Source organism: Lepisosteus oculatus, chromosome 2 (assembly GCF_040954835.1).
Source record: "Lepisosteus oculatus isolate fLepOcu1 chromosome 2, fLepOcu1.hap2, whole genome shotgun sequence".
Lineage (NCBI taxonomy): Eukaryota > Metazoa > Chordata > Actinopteri > Semionotiformes > Lepisosteidae > Lepisosteus > Lepisosteus oculatus.
Window position 1 is genome coordinate 69,126,864 of NC_090697.1, and position 12,519 is coordinate 69,139,382.

Here is a 12,519-nt window from a genome sequence, read left to right on the forward strand (position 1 = left end):
ATCTGCCAGAATCAGACCAGCTTCCAGTCCTACTGGGGGAGGGAGAGGAAATTCAGTAGTGCTTCAGCCCAGCCATGAGGAGCAGAAAGTGAACCTCCCAGGTTTGTATGGTAAATTTTTGCATATGTCTTGCTAAATATTGTTTTGGCAACACTGCAATTCATCAGTCATGCCAGTGAAGCTTTTTCCATTCTTTCATTGGGTCTTGTTGAGGCACGACTAGCTTTCATCTTAGATACTTACTGCCCACCAGGCACCCTAAAAACACTCATTTATCCCTGTGATCAGTAATGTGAGAAAACAAACCTGCCGTAATACGTTTCTAAAGTTTGACAGTATTGTCGCCCCGAAAACAATGAATAGCAAAAGCTGGTGCTGAATTTTTTAAGCTCTTTAATTTGATATTAAAAAATAACAAGTAATACTAATGTCACCATTCAATGTTCTCCATTCTATGTAAAATCACACACACACACACACACAAATGATATCGTAAGTTAAGGACAGCCTTCTCTGACAATCGACGATCAAAGTGTTTTTTCTTCACATCCGAGTCAGAGGGGACTCGGTCAACTTTTAGCCGTTTTCTTTATCCGCGGACGATACAATATAAAGGCAGACGCAAAATGACGGCGTGTCTTCACTAAGGGTGCGGATTGGCCCCCAGTTGTCGGCGAACCACTTTTCTGTTGTTTTTTTTGTCGTCCCGGGTGGGGAATGCAGGGGTCTTTCCATAAGGCCTCCTTGTTTTTGTATGGACATCCTCTGTTTTGTGAACTCTGCCCCACTCCCACCGCACGTGGCTGGGATGGCAATTAGGCGTCAGCCGCGTCTTGTCTGTCAGTAGCGCGGCGCGGGCTCACACTCTTACCCTGACGTCACCGCGCTGGTAAGCCGGCTCTCACAATCAATGGTGGCCGTATGCGTTACAATATGTACAGTATTCAGGACAGGAGACAAGGCTGCAGGAGGCGGGACCCTGATTACTTGGTTATTTAAAATCCGATTGCGCCGTTTGTCAGAGTAGTGCTGTTTACCTCGGTGTCCTGGCTGTCGTCCACTCTGGGCTTGTATAGTCTGGCCTCACTAAGGGCTCGCCCTGATTCGACTGGTGGAGCAATCTCTCCCTCCTATTCCCGATCAGCCATATAGTTACGCTGTTAGCACAGAATGGCTGTCCCACATTCCACATGGAAGCTAAATAAGTGGAAATGTCTTTAAGAACAGGAGGTGCTTCTTTACGCAAAGGGTTGTGGGAGTCTGGAGCAAGCTACCCAGCCATGTTGTGAAAGCCGATACCCTGGTTCTTTCAAGAAACAGCTGGATGTTAGCTTGGATCAATTAGCTACTAACTACTATTAACTGAGGAAGATTAGCCAAAAGGCACTCTTGTTTGTGAGGTCTCTTTTATCACCCATTTTAGAGCTGCAATTCAGGACTGCACGGGTGCCCCCCTATTTGTAAAGGACCTTGGGGATCCTTTAGGATGAAAGGCGCTATATAAATGACATGAATCATAACAAGTATCAGCATAATTATTTAGTTTCAAGTCAGGTCCCAGTGATCATTATTTGTACCATCTACAAAATATATGGCAATTAAATAACATTCAACAAAACAGTTTTTATCCATCAATGTCATTAGAACTATACCTTATTGATAGGTACTGCTTTGGAAACAGTCCTGCTGAATACAGAATGGCATGAACCAAGTAGCAAAGTTTACCTTCTCTATTAACCATGTTATTTGTAATAAAATAGTTCCTGATCATTCTAAGCTCATCAAATACATCTGCATTGTTCACAGCAAGAGGTCGTTCCAGTTTCTAGTTTCTTAACCCTTTTAACACGGAGGGTGTGTTTACAGAGGGGTAATTCTGCAGATGCACACAGCGTGTCAGAAGTTCAGTTTCTCACCCTGGGCTGACCCTCTGTGTCTCCCCTGGTCCTCTCAGGGCCTGATGGCTACCCCCCAATCCCCCAGGCTCGGGGCAGTGTGTCTGAGTCTCCCACTGGGATTCCCGAATGTCTCCCTGAAAAACTGAAGCCCAGATCAGACCGCACCCACAACTTTAAAATGACAAAACAATCTTATGTTAAAATTGACTTTGTTAAAATGGGGTTTTATTCTTTTGAATATTTTTTTTTTTCTCTGAGTGGCTGTGCGCCACAATTTTCAAAAGAATGCATATGCTCTATAAACGAAATAGGTTAATAAAATGTTTTAGGATTTGAGGGGGAATGGAACAGTGGCACAGTGATCAGCATTGCTGCCTTGTAGCACTGAGGCCCTGGGTTCAATTCTGGACCCGAGGTGCTGTCTGTGTGGAGTTTGTATGTTCTCCCCTGGGTTTCCTCCTGGTCCTCCAGTTTCCTCCCACAGTCCAAAGACATGCTGGGAGGATAATGGGCTTCTAGGGAAACCGGCACTGGATGTGAGTGTGTGTCTGTGTGTCCTGAGACGGACATGAACTGGCATCCCATCCAGGGTGTGCTCTGCCTTGAGCCCGTTCATGCCGGGATAAGTCCCAGCTCCCCCACCACCCTGACTTGGAAAAAGCGGTTGAGAAATGCACTGATGGATTTCGAGTACTCACCTCGTGGAGCCTGTGATGGCTCCTGTCTAGTGGACTCAGCACAAAAATGCAACAAATCCCTCTGTCTCCCGGACTGATCTCCCAGCACCTCTGGGGTATACTCTAATTAGGGAGATGAAAGCCAGTTAAGAAGGGTGGTCTTTCTCCTGAAGCGTGGTGTGGGGGAGTGACAGTGGGGAAACATGAGTAGTGCAGGGGGAGACACAGCGGGTGGGCAGCTGAGGTGCTGCAGGACATTTGATATAGGTCTGAGGGTCTTTATATTCAACGGTGGGTTCTTGTGGAATTATTAAAAGCATGGATGAACACAGGCAGCACGGTAATAAGCCCAGATGCCTCACAGCTCTCGGTTCCTGGGTTTGATTCCGGACAAGGGTGCCTTCTGTGTGGAGTTTGCGTGTTACTCCGTGTGTGCGTGCGTGTGCATGCACCGTCTGATGGACCGGCACCCGGGGAAGTCTCCCATGATTCTAGGACAGGTTCCAGGTCGCCACAGCTCTTGGCAGGAACCTGCGTCTTTGTGAGAACAGAAGAACGAACGTTTGATTATGCTGCTTTCAGGCAGGGCCAATGAATCACCATTAAAGTTCAAATATATAATCAAGTATGCCTTTTTTAAAGACAGAAAGACAAACCAGTACTATTATACAAGTGCTCATTCCTCTGTGATGAGTGTTGTCTACTCATTCACAACAATATAGACAAAAAAAACATCCTACTGCTGGTTTACATTTGATGTTTGCAGTTCCCCAGCTTGTAAACTGAGCATGCCTCATGAAGAATGTACAGTAGCCCTTAAGAGTGGAATGTGGTAATATGACTAAGGATTAGCTAAATTGGTTTATCCTTTTGTCCTCCCTGTGGGTAATTAGGGATGTTCGTGGGATGTTTTTTTAAGGAGGTTATTAGGGGCGGATTTTTTATGCCTCTCTACTGTTGGCATTGAACAGTCAGTAATCCTTCCTCTCCGTGTTTCTTTTTGTCTGTCCCTCTCTCTCATTCTCCCAGTGTGCTGCTCCCACCCTGGCCCAGAGGAAGAATGTCTGGAACAAGTGAGCTGTGAGAGAGGAGGACCGAGGGCAGAACAGGGCCTGTGCACCGCAGACGCGACACCTGTCTCCTGCACAGATATGACACGCAGGAGCACAGGTTAGCATTTCCTCCGTGGGTGTTGAACAAAATGTTATTGGAGCCGCTCCATATGTGCAGGTTACACCCATGACTACCACTACTAACAGACGCTTTGCACTGTGTCTGAGGGAAAGGGTGGCTGAGGTTTCTAATTTTATGCAAAAACTGAAACAAGCTAAGAACAGAACAACCTATGAGTTATTAAAGTCCTTGGATTTAACTCTAATCCTGTTTGCATTGCATTAAATACATTGAATGGTGGAAATAGTTGTACCATCATCAGATTTACTTAGCATTTTTGTTTAAATACCAGTGCATAAATCCTCTGACAATCTGTCTGCACTCCCTACAGTGGTGACTGCAACAGATGGAACCACTCTCTTTGCACAAATGAGTGCACATATTGTACAGTGCAAACATGCCTGGCTCTCAATAATAATAATAATAATAATAATAATAATAATAATAATAATAATAATAATAATAATAATAATAATAATCATAATAATAATAATAATAATTATCATAATAATAATACAGTGTGTGATCTCCTGTCCCAGCCTGAGGAACAGACAGTGAACCTGTCTCTCAATAATAATACAGTGTGTGATCTCCTGTCCCAGCCTGAGGAACAGACAGTGAACCTGTCTCTCAATAATAATAATACAGTGTGTGATCTCCTGTCCCAGCCTGAGGAACAGTGAGCCTGTCTCTCAATAATAATAATACAGTGTGTAATTTCCTGTCCCAGCCTGAGGAACAGTGAGCCTGTCTCTCAATAATAATACAGTGTGTGATCTCCTGTCCCAGCCTGAGGAACAGACAGTGAACCTGTCTCTCAATAATAATAATACAGTGTGTGATCTCCTGTCCCAGCCTGAGGAACAGTGAGCCTGTCTCTCAATAATAATAATACAGTGTGTAATCTCCTGTCCCAGCCTGAGGAACAGTGAGCCTGTCTCTCAATAATAATACAGTGTGTGATCTCCTGTCCCAGCCTGAGGAACAGTGAGCCTGTCTCTCAATAATAATAATACAGTGTGTAATCTCCTGTCCCAGCCTGAGGAACAGACAGTGAGCCTGTCTCTCAATAATAATAATACAGTGTGTGTGATCTCCTGTCCCAGCCTGAGGAACAGTGAGCCTGTCTCTCAATAATAATAATACAGTGTGTAATCTCCTGTCCCAGCCTGAGGAACAGTGAGCCTGTCTCTCAATAATAATAATACAGTGTGTGATCTCCTGTCCCAGCCTGAGGAACAGTGAGCCTGTCTCTCAATAATAATAATACAGTGTGTGATCTCCTGTCCCAGCAGGAGGAACAGACAGTAGGCCTGGCTCTCAATAATGTTGGATGTTGTATGTTTTATGTGATGTACTGTACTGTATGTGACTCTCCAATAATAATAATAATAATAATTGCTTACACTTTTGCTTATAGCGCTTTTCTGGACACTCCACTCAAAGTGCTTTACAGGTAATGGGGTCTCCCCACCAATGTGCAGCATCCACCAATGATGTGCTCGTAACGTAAATGTCGGCAGATGTTATGTTGATTGTACGTGGCTTTGGCAACAATGCAAAATTCATCAGCCATGCCAAAAAAAGCTCGTTGAATTTGAATTCGGATTTGGATTTCTGTCAGGAGTCACCCCCAGGCGGCCTGACGGGCTCACCCGTCCGCAGCACCTGCCCGCGCCCTCCCTCTCCTGTTTCCCTCACTTTCTCTCCCCGGCCCGGCCTCTCTCAGGTCAGCTCCCTCCCCTCCAAACAGCCACCCCTTCTCCCCCACCGCTGTCTCCCGCTGCTTCAAGGCACGTTCGTTTCCCGACACGCTCCCGTCTCGCTCTGGAGCTCTCGGCGCCTCTTGTTCACGAGCGCCGCGGCTCGGGAGCCACCTCCCCCGGCGGGCCGTGAGCACGCTCACCTGCCCTGCCCCGGTACTGATCCGAGCGGCCAGAACCCCCCGTGCGCTACCCCCCACCCTGCCCATCAAGCCTTTGTTTAGTCTGCTTGTTCCAATTAGGCCACCGCCACCCCAGCCTGCCTGCCGGCTCTCCTTAAACAAACAGCCTGCCCGCCTTTGTGCAAGTGTGTGTTTGTATGAGTGTGTGGGGCTGTTTGTGTGCGCTTTCAAACCCCTGGGGCTCTGCGGGACATTCCTCTAATAACCCCCCTCCCGCCTTTCCCCCCGTCTTAACTTAATTCTCATCTAATTGACAGCTGCCAATCACTTGACAACTGTCTCTGTATTATCACCACAGGGATTCCTTTCCTACATAATCCACTGGGGGAGGGGGTGTCGAGAGGCACAGCTTTGTAGGGGGACCCCTTTCTGAAGGAGAGCTGCAGTGAAAGACAGGGGTCACCAGTAATCCTCCTGCACTTTTAAAGATGCAAGGTAGTAAGGTAGGGGCGTTTCGGTGCGCCATCTTGTCAAGAGACTCAGCTGCTTTGTACGTGGCTGTGGTACATCGGATAGATTTTTAATACAAGAAAAAGACATTTTTACAGTATAGCAGGAATGGTGTGGACAGATAAGAAGGTGGAGAGCAGGAAAGTGCAGTTTTCTGTTTATTTGAACTGGGTTATTGGGCAGAATGGGACTGGGAGTGTATGGGGACCATTAGGGTAATGTACACAGACACTGCAGTGGTCTCTTGTAGATAATCCTGCCCTCTAATTGGCTCCAGACACCCCCCCCCGCTCAAAGAGCTCCTTTTTCTTAAGGGATTGTAAACAGCTTAGCATGGCTCCCAGTGCTGGGAAAGCACAGGGCCTGACGCCACGGACACCTCCCTTAAGAGCAGCAGCTGGGCAGATCTCATTGCTAAAGCAAACAGCTGAAGGACTGCTGAACCCGGGCACTTGCATTCTCTCATGCCCCCAGCCATTCTGCGTGCTAGGCATTCTGCGATGCTAGTCAGCTACCCATGGGATGCCCGATGAGAGGGGTCTGTCCTCTACAGGCAAACAGCAGTGTTGTTGGGCAGCAGTGCGAAGCAGTCACTTGGGTTGTGGACCAGTAACTATGAAGGCTGCGAGTTCAAATCCCAGGTGGCACACTGCTGCTGTACTTCAGAGCAAGATACTTCACCGGGAGCTGCTCTAACAAAGTACCCGGGTTCAAATGGAAGGTGCTTTGGACAAAAGTGTCAGCCACATAAACAAATGATCTTAAATGGCTGGTAGATTTTTTGCATCTGTCGTAGGAAGTTCTGTGTCAGCTGGGGCACAACAGTAGAAGTGAGGTGACATTATATACTATAGTTGAGAGGTTGGGGACCCTAGGGCTTTTTTAATTGCTTCGGAGTGTGAATGAGCTGTGAAGTTCAGTCCCCCCATGTGCAGTGCCTCTGGTGGAATGTTCTTGTTTCATCTCAGAAGTGTATTTGGTTCAGAAGAAGCATGGCATAACTAAGGATTCTGGAACAGCATAGAGCAAGCATCTGCATGACCAGTGCATTCCAGGAACCCAAAGGAAGAGGAGTGGTTTCTTCTTCCTGATTCCTCTTTTCTGCACTACCCCGGATCATAGGATGGTTCTTGACCAACATGCAGAGAATGAATGTAAAATGCTTTATTATGAATTGGATTTAAAAGTCTAAGGAAAACAAGTGACTCTTTTATGGATAAACTCAGTTCTTTAACACATCCATATAGGACCTGCCAAATAGTCCTGCCATATAGGACCCATTAAGAACACATGGAATCTGGCCAGCAGTGGCTAAAGTGCATGATGCTCCTCCTCCTACTAATGATCCACAGCAGCTCTCATCCCAGTGTTCCATCACTCTGAGTCTCCCCACAGTCTGCAAGCAGAGCAGCTTGTGTCTTACACTCTGACACCCAGGCTTCTCTCAAAGAACACAGCTCCACAAGCATTAGGGCGGATCTGTGTGTCAAAGCCTTGAACACAGGGGGTCACAGGGTTTGCAACGTGCAGAGCTATGAGCCTGCAAGCACTGAGTAGGCCACAGGGGGCGCTGTGTCACTGGGAGCTGAGAGACCCCCCTAGCTAACTAATCCCACCCTGCTCTCACTGCATGAGATAGCAACATGACCGAGGCTCGAACCCGTGACACCAGATCAAAAGGCTCACCCTTTGCTCAGGCACCTTCACTGGCTAAATTTCTTGGGTGGGGAAGAGAGGGCAATGAGGGTTGCAGGCTTTTTTTTTCATGGGGTTCGCTGTGAAGAAAAGGCAACCTTTACCTTTTAACTTAACACCACTCTTTTCATCGCTCTTGTCTGTGTCCTGAATCCTGAACTAATCTTGCAGAATAAATCAACGAGCCACTGATCTCTTGAAGCTAGCAGGCGTGGGCTGGTGGTTTTTTCCACCACCGGGATATGCAGTAAGTAATTGCTTACCAAATGTACAGTATGGGATATGCGAGCCCAAGGTTTTTCTCGGAAAGCAGGAAATCCTTGAAGCATCAGGGGCATGACCTGGTGGGTTGGAGCTGGCTGTCCCTGGGCCTCCCCAGCGCAGCAGAGCGATGACAGAGGCATCAATCAGGCAGGAGGGCCTTGCTCTCACAGTCCCGTTAAACTCTTCTGCAGACCTCAGCCCAGGAGGAGGAAGAGTTGGGGGGCGGGGCGGGGGTGAGTGTTCGGTCTGGAGGAGGCCGAGCTATGTCTTCAGAAGACTGCACCCCCCCTTTTTTCCTTTTCTCCTTATGATGTGCTTGGTTTCTGGCTTCTGGGGCTCCATTGGGGACCCCAAATTTAGGTGGTGAAGTGAAGCGCTGAAATGCAACCACCTGCACAGCTCTCCGCGAATCAGCTGCGGGGTTCCCTTCGGGGGTCTGACTTGGGAACAGCACCCTCGCGCAACGCACGACGATCCCACCAGTTCTTTTTTTTCAATCAGAATGAACTTCATTTCACCATACAAATCTCACAATAAGCACACGCTCACGCAAAGCCATGCAATCTCTATTATATTCCAACTGTCCTAACAAAATTGGATTGTCCTTTATCAGTCAGTTAGAGCAAGTGGATGCTCGGGCTGGATTTGCACACTGAAAGAGTCCCTCCAAGCCCCACCTCCTGCTGTTGTCCCTGCCTTCCCCGGTCCTGGCTCTGAAACGGCGGTTGTCCAGTCCACAGTCCCCTTCCAGCGCTCCTACGCCATTGAGAAGCCCCGTTTGGTGACGTTACTCTTCGTCCTCCCCCTGAGCTCCTCTAGGCTCCTCTCCCTCCGGCTCCTCGCGATCCACAGTCCTCCAATCCCGCCAGTTATGTGCCGCCCAGGATCCCGGGCGGCGGTGGTGTATCGTCACATCACGTGGCCCACAGGAGTCTCGAGCAATCTTCCCTCTTAACTTTTAATGGCCTGCGCGCGCAACAATTTCAAGTTGTGCAAATGTTCTCCGCAGTGACAACAACGTGTGCGCACGACGTTGAGTGTATGTCAAATTGTGAACCTGAAATCATTTCTAGGTCAATACAGTCATTCTCATAGAAGCATAGAGACCTAAAAGACCGGGACAGCGACTCAGCGAGCCCAGTCATGGAGACCGAGTGTGGAGCGAGGAGGAGCAGGGAGGTACGAGACTCCGAGAGCACGGATATCGATGATCGAGCAGCGATAATAACGCGCACAGCCAAGTCGGGCCTCTCGCAGCCAGTCTCGTGGTCAATTTAGCATTTTTCAATTGACGACCGTGTTTGTTTTATTATTATTATCTTTCGGGGGGGAATTACATTTTTTTGCGCGCAGTTCAATTTCCTATGTGGGCTGGTTTCATAACCTGTGTGCGCGCGCGCGCACACACGCGCACACACAGCTTAGGGGGAACGTTGGTCTCAAATCTCATTCTGCACCAGGGGTGAATGCAGAGGTGTCTTCCTCCGCGCTGGGGCCAGGGGCCAGGGGCCAGGGCCCGGGGGCCAGGGGCCTGGACATTTCAACACGCAGAAGGGGCCGCGGGGCCGAGCACGCCTCGGCCACCCCGAGCAGGCAGCACAGTCACCCACTTCGGCATGGCTTACAGGTCTGCAGGCCTGCTTCCGCCTGCAGATCACAAAATGAGACAATTAGACAATTTCAGGCAGGGTTCGTGGGATTGTAGCTGTCTGCGCTGCTTGATCTTGTGCTCATAAAAGAAGCTTAAAATGTTATGTCGAAGGCAGTTGAACAAGACCATTTTCTGGCACGCTGCAAACAGAATGTGCCTGCGGGTGACTGGAGGGGCTGCAAGCTGGAGCTGTGCGCCGTGCGCCGTGCAGGGCTGTGCCGGAGTGACTCAGTGAAAACTCCCGGGGAGAGGCGAGCGTTTCACCTGTATGTTGAGGGCTCTGGGAAGGGCTCCTGGAGACGGGCCAGCTCTCTCCCACAGCAGCCTTTGATCCAGCGCCGCTCCTTCCCTTGGCCTTTCTCTTCCTCAACGTCTGTCTCATCGCTTGACAGGCCGGGCCCCCGAGCAGCGGCGAGACTCGCGTTGCTGGGGCGCCGAGCGCTCCGGCTCCGCTCTCGCTCTCTCTCTCTCTGCCACGCGCGCGCGCGCCCACAGCGCCGGGCTGCAGCTGGGTCGGGGGCGCGCGTGCTTGTGCGTTGGGGCGAGAGCGAGGCTGCGCCCGCGGGAGCTGCACATGGGCCTGCTGTTGGCATCCGTACGACAAAAGCTTGTGTTCGATGCGAGGCTGAATCTAAAGCTATTTTAATACCCTAGTTAACTTAGAATCGGTGTTCGCGCTAAACACGTAAAATTGCGCCTGTGTGGAGAAAGAGGCGCAAGCGACTTGAAAGTCAAAATACGTCCCAGATAGCACCTTTAAACAACTCTGTTATGATTATTACAACCCTTTACAACCCTCAATAGCCTCAAACTAAAATTAAAGAGTTCAATTATATGAATCCCTTCCTGTGGATTAGACTTTATGCAGCTCGTACCGTTCCTAAAGGCTACATACCAAACTAAAACAATTATACCTCTCCAAAAGGTCAATGTGTTTTCGTGAGAAACCAAACCCAACGTCTAAAACCCAAATTTACCCTAAGCATAAACCTATTACTAAAAACTCTAAACCAAAGACATAAAACCAACGTGTCTTTGACAAATGTTATGAACATTTGTCAAATGTCACGTTTTATGCACATATGACAGTTCTGAACACTCCTATTTGAGTTTTTTGTCTTTTGAAGCAACTATCAGAAAAGGCTATGAATGTTGTTTTAACATCTTAGGCAGCCGACAAAAAGCATGAAGCAGGCTAATTCAAGAGAAAGCAACAGCAGGCTAAATTGAGTTAAAAAGCAGCAACGCGCCAGCCTCCGGATAAGAATCTGTGACAAAACTTGTAGGAAAATACTTCATTCACTAATAAAAACTTCGTTCGGAGTTTGATTCACTTAAAGAGTTCCTGCCGCAGGGTGAAAATGACCTCAGTGAGCGGCCGACAAGCGGACACAACCCAGCCGGCTTTAGCGAGCAGCAGGGACCCGCGAGCCACCCCGTGCTCGTGAAGACGAGGCCCCGCGACGCGCTCGGGAGCACCGCGCGCCCCGCAGAACCCAGGCTCGGAGAGTGGGGGTAAAAATAAAAGCCATTTGGAACCGGGGCAGGCTTCCCTGGCAGTGTGGTAGTAATTAAATACGGATTAGTACGAGGAGATGTGTTGTAACCCAAGACACGCAGAAACAGATCGTGAGAACTCCGAGCCCGCAACAGAAAGAGATGCAGCCTTCGCACACATCAGTAGCAGTGATGTCCACTTCAGAATATTATGGTCATTTTCTTTTTGCGTCTGTTCTCTCCCTCTTAATTGTTGCAAACAAGCCACGAGCGTGGCGGGAGTGTGCCATTAGCAGCGAAAGCAGGCGTGAGGGGAGTCTTTGTCTTCGGTGTGAGGAGGGAGGGGACCTCCGGTTTGACGGGTTGAAACGCGGGGCCGCCTCGCGGAGAGCGGAGCGGCGAGGAAGACACGGGCCGCCCGCGAGCGCGAGCTCGAGCTCGAGCGCGAGCGCAGGGTGGGGGCGCCGGTGACGGGACCCGGCCGCTCGCTCTGCCCGGGCCGCGCTCCTCGCGCGCAAATCCGCCGGCCGTTCAAGCCCCGACAGACACCGACACGTCTCCGGCTGAACCACTTCAGCGTTGGGAAACTTTAAATGGGGGGGGGGGGGCATGACGTCTAGTCCTTCTCACGAGAGCAGCGCTAGGGATTTGATCAATTTGATGTCCTTTTAAGCACCGGGGGGGTTACCTCGCCGATTTCAAACGGTATTCCAGTACGGTGGAAGACATCGCTCTTGCTCCGCGAGTCTGTCGAAGGTGACCGAAAAGTGACTGGCTGTCCTTCTTCAAGCGCGTTTCATTCGGTTTGAGGCGATACCTGTCGAGCACCATGTGAAGACAGGATCCTTATGGGCCTAACTGCAAAAACCTCACAGGGAAGGCGGATATTTGGGCTCGTTTTATTTAACATAGTTCTGGAGAAGATTTTAAAAACAATTGGGTTTTTATGACAAAGCTTTGCTTATGGAAAATTCGTTTATTGCATGCGTTTTTGTCATATTGTACAAGGAGATACTATTATTAACCCCCATAACCTCCCACAAACAAATTGACAACACCAGTTTGCCTTTCGAACAAGAACACCACGATTTTTCAGTCACAAATCCGCAAATTACACTACACACCATATAGCCCTCACCTACTGTTATTAAGAGTAAAACCTGCTTTTAAATAGCGGTTTCACCCCTAAGGATCCCTACAGCTGTTACACATACTGTACGAGGGGCCCTACTTCACCCAACCACTGAAATACCCCACCCACCCGGGTAT

At 49.0% G+C, this 12,519-nt stretch overlaps 1 long non-coding RNA gene across 1 annotated transcript; it reads right to left on the reverse strand.

Annotated features, from left to right (window-relative positions):
• Window positions 1–436: 436 nt before the first annotated feature.
• LOC138224444 (uncharacterized) lies at window positions 437–10,206 on the reverse strand. Its single transcript, XR_011182944.1, has 3 exons — window positions 10,018–10,206; window positions 8,102–9,749; window positions 437–2,698 (listed from the first exon to the last, which is right to left on the reverse strand). It is a non-coding gene; the product is annotated as an uncharacterized lncRNA (long non-coding RNA).
• Between the last annotated feature and the right edge of the window lie 2,313 nt (window positions 10,207–12,519).